We start from the raw sequence: 11,903 nt of genomic DNA, 5'->3' as shown, positions 1-11,903 counted from the left end.
ATGGCTGAAACCCTTTAACACAGCTGTTTAAAGCTGTTAGGTCCCCGATCACCCGTTACCAGAAAACTCAGCCCAGCCGATTGCGCGTGGGCGTGCGCCTCGTGTGGAGCACCTGGCGTCGGCCAGGCCAGCGCATGGATTTGCGCCACGTGAGGAGCTGGCAAAAGACCAAGAAAGAATACCGAGCGTTCCTGATCGTGCATTTAGTGACTAGCGCAAAACAATCAGCCAGCTTTACGTTCGAGAACACACTCTCCAGTGTTCTCGGCATGAATTTTCGCGCTGTTCTCGCCCGTTCACGTGCGTTCGCGCCTCAAGGGGTTAGCTCAGACGCTGAGTTCGCGAAGCCGGTTGGCGCGGGTTCTAGTGTGTGCTAACACGGACCGCGTTCGATGAGATGTGAAATCTTGCGGACTCCCGGCCGCGGCGGCCGCTTTTCTGATGGAGGCGAAAAGCAAAAACGCCCGTGTGTACGAGATTTCGGCGCACGTTAAAGATCCCCAGGTGGTCAAAATTAATCCGGAGCCCTCCACTACGGCGCGCCTCATCGCCTGCGTTGCGTCGGCGCGTTAAACCCTAAAATCAATCAAATCAAATCTTGCGGACGAAAAGATCAGGACCAGCCAGTCGTACGGAACATCCATCGATGCGGTCGAAAATCCATGTGAGGTTGAACAGCCGGGTATCCAACGAAGGGAGACGGGCCGCCAGCTCTGCTGTTTTTGCAGCCCTGCACCATTCAGGCAAGCTGCGCAAATTATGTTTCGTGTCTCGTCTGCTGTGTTTCCCTTCTAGAGTAAGGGAATTGAACCACGTCGCGCTGTGCGTTCCAGACGGGACAAAACAGTAAATACAGTGAAAACTTGTAATCTCTGAGTATTCTCCAAGGAGATACCTTCCAGTACCGGCCATTCAAAAACAGGTGGAAAATAAACGTTGAATTTCCGAGAAACAAAAATGAATGTACCTCCGTGGAAAAAAAGTAAGCGGCCCTGTAGGGTGCAGTATGACATCGTCCGCTGCAGCGAACAGCTACCGCCTAAAAGTGAACGAGTTCTGACACCTCCTTTCCCCTCAACCGCCAGCGGCTTGGCCAGACCCCATGGCTCCTGAATCACCAATCGCCCTTCGCACTAGGACAAAGTAAATGTACGATGAAACCGGAACTCAGTTCTACTTACTGCCGCACGGCCATTTCGTAGCGCAAGAATGGGTATTTTTCGTCGCGAAGGTCTCTTTAAAACTGCTTGTGAATCCCTTGATGTGAAGACAGAGTACAACGATTTTTAATATGAAAGGTCTAGTCTTTCCCAATCGAACTCTTTCAAACCAGAATTCCGGCGGTTATATTTGGTAGGTCTTTTTTCACCGAAAACATAAAAGAAGTACAGGGAAACTCCCCGCATTCACTCTATACGACATGACATTTACGTTGAAAAGGGAAGACCAAATGCGCCTTCGTGTCCTAACTGCATGCTAGCCTTCCTCTAGTATATGCGATTAATCAGAAGCAGATGCTCCACACGGGCGCTCTTAATCCGGGTCGAAATAACGCGGGATTGACTCTTGAAGCGCGCTCAACGCATCTTGGCTGGTTCACCGCCCGTTTGAATTACTGTTCTGAAATTTCACTCACGTACGGCAGATGGCGCCACAAACCATATTTCTCGGCTGGCATCGGGTAACCGTGCGCAGCCGTAGCTGCTGTGAGCCGAATTCGCAGCCTTGCTAAGGCCATCTATTGTAGCGGAATTGTTTTATGGAGTTTCATGGTGGAACTATTTGGGCTGTTTGTTGCAACGGGTGCGACGTTATGTGTTGCGGTCTGTCAGCACTTCTTTCGTGACAACAGCTGGCTTACAAGGTGTTTTTTCTCTTCTTATTCTTCCCAATAGCGACAGTGCTGCAGGAACGACTAGCAAAAAATTGTGTACTCGTTAGAACCACCGATACAACCGGCGATGCCATTTCTGTTTGGTTGGCCTGAGGTGTGCCGCGTGCACAAATCAGCAGTTTGTTAAAGTATGTATGCTTAACTACAGTAAAATTATTGCACGTTTGTTTGATTTTCCGCGTACGCGACAATTTCCACCGTTCATGAGAGCGTTTCTGTCTCTGGCACTACTCAGCTGGGGGCGAAGCTATCACCGTTCCAATTGCGCTTGGAGCACCAGGGTTGAGCTATAGCGAGATCATACTCGATCGCGATTGAATCTGGCCGTGTAGCAGTAGATTAGTCAGATTGACCTTGATCCGTATCGATAGTGCCAGTGTGACCGGGGTGTGCAACTCAAAACGTGTGTTCAGCCTATGAAAAAAATTCATAAGCAAAAAATCATGAGAACGTCCTTATTTTGACATTTCTTACATTTCCACTGAAGGATGTCTTCTCAGCAGTGCGTTTGAGTTTAGAGGTGAAGCGGAGTTTAAGGAGATCGGTGCTAAGTTTTCGCAAGCTGGCTTTCCAACATGTTCTTTGTTGCACAGTGAAGCAAAGCCCGCTACGGAGGGAAAATAATTACAACCCATATTTACACTTGTCTCCCCAACCGCAGCGTCCTTCCGAGTCGTTTACACTGCTCGCAACGCCGGCGTCTCTCCATCCGGACTTTGCGCAATGCCGCGCCCTCTCTGCGGTCACCTCTGCGACGTCTGATTGGCGTAGTCCCGGTATTACAAAACACTGTGTATAAAGGTACGTCGGACGTACCCGCAAAATTTCTTAAAGATACGTCAGACATACCCGCAAGATTTCTTAAATATACGTTGAACGTACCCGTAATATTTCTTAAAGATACTTCGGACGTATCCGCGAAACTTTTTGAGGTACATCGGTTTCATTCGGACCTCTGAGCCACCTTAGCGAGCTTATCCGGGCGCTTTAATGTCAACTGTCACTAAAGTTTCGTCCAGAGGAAACCCAACTGATGCGTGGTGACAGCAGTCTTTTTCGATTTTCACCCAACCGGCCAAACCGGTTCCGACCAGTGACTGCCGACTGCTCAATACCGACTGCTCTCACCGCGTGAATTGTAAAAGCGGCGTGAAGTATAGCTATTAAAACATTCCAGGCTCCAGCAACGTCGCACTTCAGCAACGCCAAAAAAAGAAACTACTATATCATGAGATCTGAACCCGCGAATACAACATTCGCAAGTTACCTTTACACAGCAGTAAATGGCGTCTGATCAGCTGGTTTCATGCATGCCGGTTTTGATTAAAAAAAAACCTGTGCGGAACTTTATTCATTAAAAATACGTCAGACGTATCCGCAAGATTTCTTAAAGATACGCCCGACAAGAATGGTTCGAAAGCGGCGTTGCTCGAAACTAGAGTGGTTATCTCGAACCATCGACGGCAAAACGATCGCGCGTTCGCTGTATAAGACTAGCGATGCCTAACCTGACGCAGAATGTATTTTTTCCCTCGTGTTCTCTAGTTGGACCTTATTTGGAGGGGCGGTTAGATCCTTCCCTGAGGTCAGAGATCGAATGCGGACCACTACGGTTTACGGCAAGAGGGAAACAAAATCATGTGCGACGCGAGTATTTCTTTCTTTTTTTCCCCTCTCATATGTTTCCACATGGACGCGAAATCACGCTTCGCGCGAGCGTCGGCGTCGTTCGGCGTCAACGCGCGGGCCCGCAGGAGAGGGCGAGTAACCGCATGAGACCGGTGAAGTCGCGCTCCAGTCGCTGCGTCGGCGGGCGTTACTGGACACGTATGCCCTGTTGAAGTCGTTTATGAGCAGTTATTGTCGCTTCTTGAACTGCAATTATCACGAGTTCAGCTTTACGAAAAAAAAAATCACTTGGCGTATTTATTTATTGCTAAGTAGGTTGGCGGGCAAATATTGAAATGCTGCGAAATGTACCTCGAGCCATCACAGTCAAATCAGAACAAAATAAGATACAATGTAAAAGAAGACGCACCTCGCACAACTGCTTTACTGATTTAACATTCATGTTGCGTACCGACTGCAAGTCCGTGAATTCAAATTGTAAGCAAAACAAATTTCAGCGCTGCCTTGATACTGAGGTTACCGTCGAACTTTATTTGTTGGTTGAAAGGCAAGGTACTCTGGCACTCTGTCTGTACCCTGTAAAACAACTGATCAAACCCTCGCCGAAAAAAAATATTAGGGCTTTGCTGGATACGAACCACGGACTTTCAAAACAGAAGGCCGGTTCTCAACCGCTCGACCACGCGAGGAGACGAGGAGCCTCAAAGTACCAAGCGAGGCTGCCCACGAACAGTTCGGGTGTGCTTTGTTTTGGTCGTATGTGAGAGATTTGAGCAGTGCTAACGCTTGTTTCTTGCGCACAGATCTTGGAGCCGAGGACAATAATGCTAGTGCTACAAGCGATGTAACCACAACTCCCTTATTTGAGTCAAAAAAAGCTATCGCACATTCCCGGTCTCCCCTGCGCAAGCCACGGGAGCTACGAATGGATGGAATGCGCCGCTAGAATTCTGGCGTTGATAACGCTTGCTCGTCACGAACTGATCTCGCAGACAAGCCACATTATGCTAATACTGGATGCGATGTAACCAGAGGTCCCTCATTTAACTCACACAAAGCTATCGCAGATCCCCGATATCCCTGATGAAAGCCGAACAAGCCACAAATGGATGAGCGCTTGCGAACAGAAATAGCTTGCAATTTGTCTCAAGGCAACCGATCACCGTAAGTTAAAAAGAAATTGATTGTTTTCTGCGGAAAGGAATGACCCCAAACCATGCGAAGACGACGCTGCCGCCCGCTTTCCGATACTCTCTCGCGCTGCGTCGACGCTGATATCTGGCGAGCGTAGACATCGGCGTCGCTCGAGCATCAGCTCGCGTCGCCATGCATTTCTGGCGACGCGTCGACGCGGGACGACGTCGACACGAGAAAAGGCTGAAAGTACGCTGCATGTGGTTGCGCCTTAAGGTGGCTCAGAGGTCCGAGTGAAATTGAATACACCGACATACTTAAAAAAGTTTCGCGGATACGTTCGAAGTATCTTTAAAAAATCTTGCGGGTACGTCCGTCGTATCTTTTTAGAAATTTTGTGGGTACGTCCGACATATCTTTAAGAAACTTTGCGGGTACGTCCGACGTATCTTTAAGAAATACTGCGTGTACGTCCGACGCACCTTTAGACACAATGATTATAACAAGCAATTGTCTCTACTCAGGAATCGTGTGCGGTTAGTCTGTGAAGGGGAGGTCCGGCCACCGTCCTTATAATACAATATAGCGAATCCCCATTATAACTAAACCACAGCATGGGAAATCGAGCCAGACCGCCAGCTTTGCTAACTTCCCTCTTCCCCACAAGGTAGGGCTCGCATTTTCTACTCAAACTATACAGTTTAACGGGCTTCGTAACGTTTTATAACAAATTTCCAACAAAGCACGTTCATAAGAAATCATTTGCCGTGACGGGGCTACGCTAGAGGACGGGGACGAGGATTTCCCAGCACTTCTACCAAACATCTTACGCGGCGGAAGTACAACTGAGGTGAAGCATGGTAGATGAGGCGATCATTTAGTGTGTTAATTTAGTGTGTTAACTAGTGTGTTAACTTCTTTAATTCTGAATATATTTGGGTTCCGATTATTTGGATTGCTAATTGCTTTTAGGGTTGATAGGCTGAAACCCGGCGCATATCCTCGTAACTCGTCTGGTAAGCGCTGCCCTCCGGTCTCTCGGGAATTTATTAGGCTAAAAGCACAGCCCGCGAACTGGCCAGACTTTGCCGCTCATCTTCAGATCCCTTTTTTACCTTATAGAGTGGGAACCAAAGAGAAAAATGCAATACATATGCAGGAGTTAAAATAAAACAAATAGGCCTAATTACGAACTGCGAAACAAAAATCGCGAAAAAGTAATTGCTGACGTAAACAGGAGGGTAAGGTCAAACCATGCGCGGTGAGCAGTTAGAATCCTTCCGCCATTCAGGCAGCGGAAGGACGATGTCTAACCATGAAATTTTCCAGTTTAACTAGTTTTACCATATGTGTTACCCTAGTACTACAAGGAAAAGTAAAAAGCATTCAGAATATAATACAATTTCCTAAACTCAGTAACGTAATCACCGCTATTGCCGGCTGTGTACAGTAGATTGACATCTATGCCCATTTAAGGTTTATCTTCGCACCTTGTTCGGATGCGCCCTGAACAGTAGTTCTCAATGCATAAATTCATTACCGGCCCCTCAAGGCACCAACGTAAAGCTATGGGTGACTGCCCTTCACAGGTCAATCGCTAATCTCTAATTTTGTATCGTCCAGATGGCCAAAGACGCTGCCAAAACCCTGGAGAGGGCCCACTTTGAAACCTCCCATCCCCTCCTCCCTAAATGCCACCTCGGACAAAATTATTTCACTAGTAGTAGCAGAGTAAGTAGTTACTCCCATATAAAAGGGCCATCGAGTACAAGTATGGTTAATTAAAAACATTTCCATGTCATGATAACAGTGATTGCGTTCACCAAATAATCGAGATATCAAGAAAACATGCATCAGTGGCGAGTACCCAGCAACCTTCCGGCAATTACTTTTTCTCCGACTCTGCCTTGTACTAAAGGCGGTTGCAGGCCTAAGCCGACGCCCAGTAACATGCCTGGGCGGTTGGGACTGGACTCCCAGTTCAGTTTGATCGTATCACTCTAATGCTAATGTGCAGTTAACACACTGATTACTGTGGTTGTTCGGCTGGCCCTTATGACGTCCCTGTACTGAAAATTTAAGTTCTCAGTATATCTCGCGTTTTTCCACTTACAAAATTGCGCCCACCTCCCCTCGCGGGAACCCTGCTGTGATGCGACGCTGAAGGGGGTTCCATTGTGCGTTTCCGTTGGGTCGATTACTCGAATTGCGTGAGCAATCGTCGGGTAATGCGAGAGAGAGAGAGAGAGAGCAAGCCTAGCGCGAACGACCGTCGACTGAGAGACCGGCCGGAGCCGGCACTCCACTTATATGCGCAGCGCGCGCGAAGGAGGGGAGACCGTGAAGAGAGGGTGCTGCACATGCGCACAGCGGGCTTGCGCGCGCGCAGCGCCGCCCACCGGCGGAGTGACAGAGCGCGCCGCACTGCGCGCGCCACAGATGTTGGGGGAGAGGGCGCGCTATCACGGCGAGACGACAGGGGGTGAGCGGAGGAGAGACACAGCTGTGCGGACGCGGGCAACGACGACACAGGAAGGACAGGGCCGCCGGCAAGAGATGCTCCTCTCAGCGTCGCATCTAAAATATCCTTTGTGGCTCGAATGGGACTGAGTGAATTACCTAGGGCAGTTGTTTCAAAATAAACAAAGCGGCATTTTGTCTTCAGAGAACCTTTAATACCGCCGGGAGGTCTTGCACTTACCCCCACCCCACCCAAACACGCACTGTGAAACATATTAAACCACTTACTTTTGCGCGGTCCAGAGCTCAGAGAGGTTCGTTTTCTAACAACTCAGTAGAATTGCCCAGGTTCACAATGCGTGACGATGATGACGGTGGTGGCGGCTGTGATGATTGTGGTACCATGTCTTACATATGACCTCTTAAGTGATGGATTATTATTCCAGCTCAAATGTTATTTATAAAATGACCTTTATGTTGAAGTCACTGGCACCAAAGTCGTTATTTCTGCGTTTGCATTTTTTATTTTTTGGTTTCTTTATAAAGTGGAAGTAACTCTTTCACAATTTTCTTCTCGGTAATCTCCCAAATCTAAAAGGAGAACAAGTAGAAAGAGGGAAATACGCTTCACGTCCTGAGATTTCTGTCGTGTACATCCCCACCACTTAGGCTCTTAAGAGCTGGTCAGCCCACCGACCCAGTTCAATTCTCGAAAAAAGCACCTACAGTGGCACCCTACCAACTAGGAGGGGCAAAGCACAAACGGCTACAGGGAGGCTGCTCGCAGCGGATGATGCCCAGTTAATCAGCCTAAAACACCGCCACCTCGCTTCCATCTATGGGAGTGGCGTACTCCAGCGCATGACCCTGTTCTCGGGTCAGCTAGCCGACTTTTTCTTCGTCTGTGATCAGTTGTCCCCTACCATACTGCTGACGCCAACGAAGCATTGACTGGTGCAAAACACCACCCTCTTCACCCTTTTACACCAACTTGAGTGACGCAGAATGGAAGAATGTGGGCATCCCCTTGACGGAACTTGGAGACTACAGCTCCTGCTCGCCTACGAACAACCGCTGGTCGTATTTTTGAATCAGCACCGACAGGATCAGTGAGACGACTGGAACTACGACAGGGGCGTAGCGGGAAGCGACAACAGCCAGTGTGCCGGCAAAATTCAGTTTTCAGAGGCACTGTTGGGTAGATTTCTGAACTGCCGCTTGAGTGGTCGGTTCAGTGCAAGCATTGGCTTCATGGGTGAGACGCGTCTGATTTGGTGGGGGCGCCAGCCAGTCCTCTTGCGGGCCGCTGTCATCCTTACGTTCACTTCATTCCCCTCTTGGGGAACGAGTCCACTGCGGCGCTATAAGTATCACCGCAACGGCTAACTCGCGGAGGTTGAATTATCTAATCTATTTCACGTTTCTCGGTGTTGTGGTAAACAAAAACAGCTGTGTTGAGCACTATGACCTAATAGCGACGCCACGGGGCCGTTCAAAGGCTATCTCCAGTAGGTACGGCAATTTGGTTTTTGTTCATATCCGCCTTGTACCATCGCTCGTTTCGCTTTGCTTTAGCAGTTTCACACTCGCCTTTTACCCTCTCAATTTGCTCGACCACGTCGACCTTATCTCGCGTACCGCGCGGTGCTTGGTTGGCAGGCTAGCAGGACGTCACGGGGAGGAGGATGCACAACATAGGCGTTGCTTTTTTTTAACTTAAGATTTCAGGTAAAGGTTGGCAAAATACGCGAGAACGCTTAAATATAGTAGTTTAAATAGGTTAAATTAGTTTAAATTAGCCCACCTGTCGCGTGAGACCGTCTACTAAGCCGGCATCTAACCGCACTCCGGTCGTACGACACCCCGGTCATAGGACGCTTTCTCGCGGATCCTTGAAAGTCTTATGATCGGGGTTCCACTGTAATAGCTTTTCTGAAACCTGTATTAGGGATAAAGCCGAGGCACCTTTTTTTTTCTGGGCTTCCGTTTCGAAATTCTCTGCCGACATCAAAAGAAAGGTGGAGGGCTTGCTACTTATTTTAGTATTACAATTTTCTCATATCAATGGAGACATTGAAACCTTGACGATGCGTTTTCGAAAGACCACAATCAGTCTGGTGTACAGACCACCGCACGTACATAAAACCAAGTTTCTACAATTTTTAGACAAAACGCTAGCGTCGGTCACTTTCTACAATGCTGCCTACATGATTGTTGGCGACATAAATGTTGATATAAGGTTGGGGGACCCGTACAGCCAGGGATTTCAGACATTTCTATCATATTACATATTTCTATCTATTAAATATTTTTATCTATTACAAACCATATAACTTTACCTACTAGGCTCTCCAATCAAAGTGCGACTCTCTTTGATAATTGTGAAACAAATATAAGCTCGGATAGCGTTACAAGCGGAATAATTTCGTATGAGTTAAGTGACCACCTACCCGAATTCTGTGTTCTTCCACTAGCACCTAATCAAAGTAAAGTCCGAACTCGGACCCGCCTTCGACACAAAAAGAATACCCAGGCCCAGGAACAGTTTTATAGATTAGTAGAAGCGCATGACTGGAGCTGCGCTTATAACCAAACCGATCATGATGCTGCATGTGAGTTGTTTCTCGGGTTCTTGAGTACAAGCTACAATGTAGCTTTCCCTTTACAGAGGCTTTCCTTCCGGACCATTATAAATTTCCGAAAGCCATGGATAACCACTAGCCTTTACGAGGTAATTAAATCTAAAAACAAGTTATTTCATGATTATTTCACGAGAACCTGCAGCATTTTTAAAGTACCAAAATACAGAAATACGCTGACAACAGACTGAAAAAGGCAAATAAAGATTATTACCAAAATACCTTTAAAAGGATTTACGATAACCAACGCAAAATCTGGGCGGTAGTGAACGCTCTGACTAGCAAAAGTACAAGTAGTCGATGTATCGAAGAATTAACAGTAAATGGTGAAGCCTTTGCAGAATAGAGAGTAGCCGATCCTTTCACCGCCCACTTTATAAATGCGTGTTTCTACAAAAGACCTAGCATTAGCGCAGACAACGCGTTAACAGGTGGCCTCGGTGTGCCTCAGTCCATCTTTAAAAGCGACCAACAGACGCAGTTAAGATTGGAATCTAATCCCCAAACTTAAAACCAATGTAGCATCAGGCATATATGAAATAGAGTCCGCAGAGTTAAAACCGATATCACCATTGATACGCGAAGTTATACCCTTTATTATTAACCTCACCTTGACCACAGGCATTTTTCCCAGACAGTTAAAACTGGCCAAAGTCACTGGTATACTCCAAGGTGGTGAGCTTAATAACCTGTCCAACTATCGTTCTATATCGGTGCTTCCAACTCTTTCTAAAGTAACCCGCCGCGGTGGCCCAATGACTAAGGCGTTGCGCTGCTGAGCACGAGGTCGCGGGTTCGGTTCCCGGCCGCGGCGGCCGCTTTTCTGATGGAGGCGAAAAGCAAAAACGCCCGTGTGTACGAGATTTCGGCGCACGATAAAGATCCCCAGGTGGTCAAAATTAATTCGGAGCCCTCCCCTACGGCGCGCCTCATCGCCTGCGTTGCGTCGGCGCGTTAAACCCTAAAATCAATCAATCAATCCTTCTAAAATATTCTAAGGCGTAATCCATGAGCCACTCACTTCTTTTTTCGCCAAGCATCAAATAATAGCGACGAGCCAATAGGGCTTCCAAAAGCATAAGCCAACTGAGTCAGCCCTGGCATATATCAAGGAAAAGGTAATCGTAAATATAGAAAACAGAAAATACACACTCAGCCTTTTCGTAGATATTCAAAAGGCATTTGATTCAATACATTTTGATTTGCTGTTAAAAAAATTACCTAGTTTTGGGATTTGTGGGATGATATTACGAGTTCTGGAGAACTACTTGCATGATCCATATCAAATAGTTTGCATCAGTTACATATTATCTACCTAAATGAAATTGAAACAAAATGTCCCACAAGGATCCCTACTTGGCCCGTTAATATTTCTTGTGTACTTAATTGATATTGTTAATATACCACGTTCTTGTGATATTATTATGTATGCAGATGACACCAATATTATTTATCATCAAAAAGTTTACCATTTCTGGAATCCATTGTCAACGAATATATGGTTTATCTTCAAACTGGTTACAACAAAACAAGCTGCGATTAAATGCCCCAAAGAGAGCCTATATAATTTTCCGCCCAATCAATGAGCCCTAAAAAGAAGATGTATATCTAAAATACGAGCGCCATGTTATTGCACTGGCACTTGAACAAAAGTTCCTTGGTGTTTGGTTCCAGGAACAGTTAAACGGGTCAGTACACGTAAATAATTTAGTTGCGGCCCTGGAACGCATAGTTGGTTGCCTTTATGAAATATCACACGTAATACCGCATGGTTAAAAAGAAACATGTAGTATTCTCTATTCTATTCAAAGCTAACGTGCGGATTCTTGGTGTGGAACAACATACAAAATAATTACATAAGCATGTTGTTCCTGCGAAAAAAGATATTTCACTTTTAAAATTTTTAAGGGACATTGCGAGACCTGCCAGCGTCACCTTTGTTTTCAAAACACTCAATACTTACAGCTGACCAGCTGTATTACTTTACTGTCGTCCAGATGGTGCACAAAAACAAGTTGTACAAACTGTCACTACTGTATGCGGCGACCAATAAGGCGTACCCCTAAAACTAGGACTAATTACGGCAAACAATCGGCCACTTATCAAGTATTACATGTCTTGAATATCCCTGCGGATAATTTAAAATT

This window comes from Haemaphysalis longicornis, unplaced genomic scaffold, assembly GCF_048455015.1.
Source record: "Haemaphysalis longicornis isolate Haplotype H1 unplaced genomic scaffold, Haemaphysalis longicornis Haplotype H1 scaffold_8, whole genome shotgun sequence".
Classification (NCBI taxonomy): Eukaryota; Metazoa; Arthropoda; class Arachnida; order Ixodida; family Ixodidae; genus Haemaphysalis; species Haemaphysalis longicornis.
Note: the sequence above shows the minus strand (reverse complement) of the source record.